Source organism: Trichosurus vulpecula, chromosome 1, assembly GCF_011100635.1.
Source record: "Trichosurus vulpecula isolate mTriVul1 chromosome 1, mTriVul1.pri, whole genome shotgun sequence".
NCBI classification, from domain to species: Eukaryota; Metazoa; Chordata; class Mammalia; order Diprotodontia; family Phalangeridae; genus Trichosurus; species Trichosurus vulpecula.
In genome coordinates, this window is record NC_050573.1 from 410,216,947 (window position 1) to 410,222,010 (window position 5,064).

The 5,064-nt window shown below is 41.3% G+C and overlaps 1 pseudogene; it reads right to left on the bottom strand.

Moving 5' to 3' along the window:
- Positions 1-1,527: 1,527 nt before the first annotated feature.
- LOC118833499 lies at positions 1,528-2,273 on the bottom strand (annotated as a pseudogene).
- Positions 2,274-5,064: the final 2,791 nt, after the last annotated feature.

Genomic DNA, 5,064 nt, shown 5'->3' on the forward strand with positions numbered 1-5,064 from the left:
GGGTCCCAGTCGCTCTGGCACAGCCCACACTACACTGAGCTCTTCTCTCACCCTCATGCAACAGATTTTTCCTGCTGACCTTCCAGGTTGTCTTGGGCTGGAAATTTATTTACTCTATTTTTTGTGGGTTCTGCTGTTCTAAAATTTGTTTGGGATCATTTTTAATAGTGTTTGGAGGAGATGGTTGGGTGGGTGGGAGCTCATGAGAGTCCTTTGCCTTTACTCTGTCATTTTGTCTCTGCCTCCTACTTAAGTTTTCTTATCAGTTTCCCATCTATAAAATATGGATAATAATTATACCTTATCTCACAGGGTTATTGTAAGGATACATTGAGGTAAGAGAAACCACATTTCATTTCTTAAAGCACTGTATAAATGTTAGTTCTTAGTACTACAATACTATGACTACTATGATTACTATGACTACTACTACTGAAACCCATTGAGGTAGGGAATGCAGATATTATTCTTTATATAGGGCTTTAAAACATTCAATTTTATTTATATTTTAATAGGGTCAAAAATTTTCTCTATACATCTCCTTCTTCCCCATCCCATATAACAAACATTTTTAAGACAAAAAGAAAAAGATTAAAAACAGAATTTTTGTACATTTCTCCCCCTTTTTGTGCTTCCTATGCCAAGCTGTTAACTTTTTTTTTAGCGATAATATCCCCAAAAGTAGCATTTATTTAATCCAAAGAATTCCAAAACATTGATTTTAGAAGTCTGGTGTTTCACAATCATCCACCTTGATTGACATGGGCTGACACATGGCACTCACTGTCAGAACAACGGCCAAAGAGTTACCAAAAAAAAATATGACAATAATAATAATAAATCCATGATTCCTGAACAATCGCAACCAAAAAAAAAGTTACAAGTATCAAAACGTTTAGAGGCATTGCACTGAAAACACGGTTTGTGCACCATCATTTAAAGAGGCAAAAACAAGGCATTACGGAAACCTCACATTTGCGACAGTCCGTGTAAGCTGATGGGTAGGGTCGGCTTCTCTCTTGGTGCATCAGCTTCCTGTACCTGTTTCCCATTGGCAGAGGTCAACATATTCCGCATGCAGGTGACACATACTGCTCAACAAAACACTATTAGCGCAGCTGAAATGAGACAAATTTTTAAGATCAATATAGATTAATTCTCCTTCCAATCTCTTCCTTTCTTTCCTTCATTCCTTCCTTCCTCCCTCCTTTCCTTCCTTTCGTGGGATTCCCAGCTCAACAGGCACACGTCCACTCAAGAGCCTCCTGTGTGCACAACCCAAGAAGGGGGGAGCTCCCGTGGGCTCCAACCATCCATCAATCCAGCAATGCCCATGAAGCCTTGTCTGGGGCTGCTTCCTGATTCGTGGGAGGGCGGGCAGCTTCGAGTCGTTGTGCAGGCAATACAGATATGTTTAGCACTAGATATCGAGGGACCGTGGCGGTGGTCGCATCGATGACAAAGATGGGGACGGCTTGGGGTGGAGGGGTGGGGACGTGAGGGCCGTGGAGCGAGCAGGGACCATTCTCAGTTGTTGCCTCCGCCCCCCTCCTCGTCCTGTTGGTCGCTTGTCCAGAGGGTGAGGTTGTCTCGCAGCAGCTGCATGATGAGGGTGGAGTCCTTGTAGGAATCCTTGTTGAGCGTGTCCAGCTCGGCGATGGCATCCTCGAAGGCCTGCTTGGCCAGGAGGCAGGCCTGCTCAGGCGCGTTCTGGATCTCGTAGTAGAAGACAGAGAAGTTGAGGGCCAGGCCCAGGCCGATGGGGTGGGTGGGCTACATGTGTTCCTTGCTGATCTCAAAGGCCTCCTTGTAGGCAGCCTTGGAGGACTCCACCACGCCACTCTTCTTCTTGCCGGCGGCCACCTCGGCCAGGTAGCGGTAGTAGTCGCCCTTCATTTTCACGTAGAAGACCTTACTCTCGTACTGGAAGTCATTGCAGTTCTTGATGAGGAACTTGTCGAGCAGTGCCAGCACATCACCGCAGACAGTCTCCAGCTCCTTCTCGATCTTCTCGCAGTACACCTTCACTTTCTCCAGCTTTTTCTCGTTGCCCTCGGCCATTGTCTTCTGCTCGATGCTGCTGATGACGCGCCAGGAGGACCGCCTGGCACCCACCACGTTCTTGTAGGCCACAGAGAGGAGGTTCCGATCTTTGTTGGAGAGGGGCTCATTGAGCTCAGTCACCACCTTCATGGCGGAGGCCAGGTCGTTGTAGCGCGCTCCGCCTGCTTGGTCAGCCGCGCGCACTGCAGCAGCTGCTCCCGGTCACCCATGCCGCCGCTCCCGCTGCCTGCCCCCGCCGCTATACATCTCCTTCTTCCCCTCCCAGAAAGCCACCCCATATAACAAATATTTTTAAGACAAAAAGAAAAAGATTAAAAACAGAATTTTGTACATTTCTCCCCCCTTTTTGTGCTTCCTTTGCTAAGCTGTTAACTCTTTTTAAATGATTCTCTTCCATCATTCTCATTTTTCTCCAATTTTTCTCTTCCTTTATTTGAGTTTTAAAATTTTTTCATTCTCCCAGAAATTCTTTCTGGGCTTGAGTCAAATTTACATTTTTTTTTCAGGCTCTGGATGTAGCTGTTTGACCTTGTTTTCTTCTTAGTTTGTCTTTTGCTCTTCCCCGTTACCATAGTAATTTTCTATAGTCAGGTTTGTTGTTGTTATTTGTTAATTTTTTGAGCCTATTTCTTGACTTTCTCATTTGTGTTAAATTTGCACTCTGCTCCTGGGGTAGAGACAGCACTGTCCCAAACTTCAGGTTTTTCATGCTATTGTTTTCAGAGCTAGTTCTAGGATTCTGTAATAATCCTACAGACCCAACTAAAATATTTGAAATGCCAACTTTAGGAAAGTTTCAGGATATAGAGTAAACCCACATAAATCATCATCATTTCTATATATTACCCACAAAGTCCAGAAGGCAGAGAAAGAAAGAGAAATTCAGTTTAAAATAATGATAGATGATATAAAATACTTGAAAGTCTACCTACCAAGACAAAACCAGGAACTATATGAAAAAGTGTAAGACTTTTCACACATGTAAATTCAGATCTAAATAACTAGAGACCTACAGGTACAAAAATGTTTGTAGCACCTCTTTTTTTTATCATGACACAGAATTGGAAATTGAAGGAATGCCCATCAATTGGATAATAATGGAAGAAGTTATGGTATATGACTGTGGTGGAATACTATTCTGCTATAAGAAATGTTGAGCAAGATGGTTTTAGAAAAATTTGGCAAAGCACATGAACTCGTGCAAAGTGAAATGAGAACTGGTATAATATTGTACACAAAAACAGCAATATTGTATGATAATCAACTGTGGATGACTTAGCTATTCTCAACAATGCAATAATCTAAGACAATTCTGAAGGACTTAGGATGCAAATTGTTATCCATCTCCAGAAAATGAACTGTTGTTTTTTGAATGCAGATTGAAGTATAATTTTTAAAACTTTCTTTATTATTCTTGGATTTTTTGTCCACGTTTTCTTTTGCAACGTGCCTAGTATGGAAATGTTTTGCATGACTACGCATGTATAATCTACATCAAATGTCTTGCCTTTCCAAGGAGGGCCTAAGAGAGGGAGTGAGGGGGAGAATCTGGTTCTCAAATTTTTAAAAATAATGTTAAAATTTTTGTTTACATGTAATTGAGAAAAAACAAAAATTAAATATAAAAATAAATAACAGAAAAGAAGTCCTTCATCAAGAGCTCCTTCTTCTCCTTTCACATAAATCCATGAGCTGCTGTTTCTTTACTCTTGTTTCACACAAAGATGTGGCCTTATTCCTTACCAAAGTAAATCTCTCTACTTGATCAAATGATCTTATTCTATCGTTTCACCTCTAGTAGATTATCCCTCTGTCATTCCCACGCTTTCACTTATTGTCAATTAGCCACTTCCCTACTGCCTAAAAGCATGTCCATATCACCTCATTCCTCAAAAAACCCTTACTTGATCCTTCCATACTTATTAACCGTGGTTCTTTGTTTCTTCTGCTCTTTATGGCTACGTCCCTTAAGTAGGCCATCTACAATAGGGGCTCCCACTTCCTTTCATCCCTAGTCTGTTCACAACTGTCTACATTCAAGCTCCTGAGATGATCATTCAACCAAAACTGCTCTCTCCAAAGTTATAAATGATTTTTAGTTGCCAAATTCAAAGGCCTATTCTCAGTCCTCATCCTTCTTGGCTTTGTTGCAGCCTTTGACAATATACAGAGTACATCTTTCTTCTTTTTGTTACTCTCTTCTTTCTGTGTTTTCAGGACACCACCCTATCCCGATTCTCTTCTCATCTATGTTACTATTACTCCTTCCAAATTTCCTTCACTAGGTCTTCTTTGATGTCCACCCCATTAACCTGTGCTGGACAGTGTTTTGGTCTTATCGCTGAGGGGTTGGGTCCTATGCTAAATGTTGATTTGGCTCTTTTTCTTGCTTTGTCCCTCCCATGTCCTTTTTCTCCTAATACTGTCAAAACCACACCCTGGCCCTTTGTCTGTCTTATTTAACTTTCTCTACAACCATTGAAAACATGAACATTATGGGAGAACACTGTTTCTTCTCCCCCTTTTGACTTCTGCATTTCCATTTCAAAGTTTCTACCTACTTCTAGCATTCTCAGCAAGAATGCTGGAAAGTTTTCTTTTTTCATCTAAGGTTCTTCCCACCCCCATCTCCATTCCCGTCCCTTCTCTAAATCTCCCTGAGGATTATACTCAGTTTTGCTAGGAAGGTTATTCTTGGTTGTAAGTATTTATCTTTATTTTTAGAATCTCATATTCCAAGCTCTCCTTATCTTTAAAGTTATAGCTGCAAAGTCTTGTATCCTCTTGACTGTGTTTTGTTAGTCTTTGAACTCTCTTTTTGGTTACAGTATACACACACACACACACACACACACACACACACGCACACACGCGCACACACACACATACACACACATGTATACATATGTGTGTGTATATATACATACACACATATATATGCATACTTGTTATATAGATTTTGTCATTTTTTCAAGGAGAAGAACATAATTAGGGATAGGG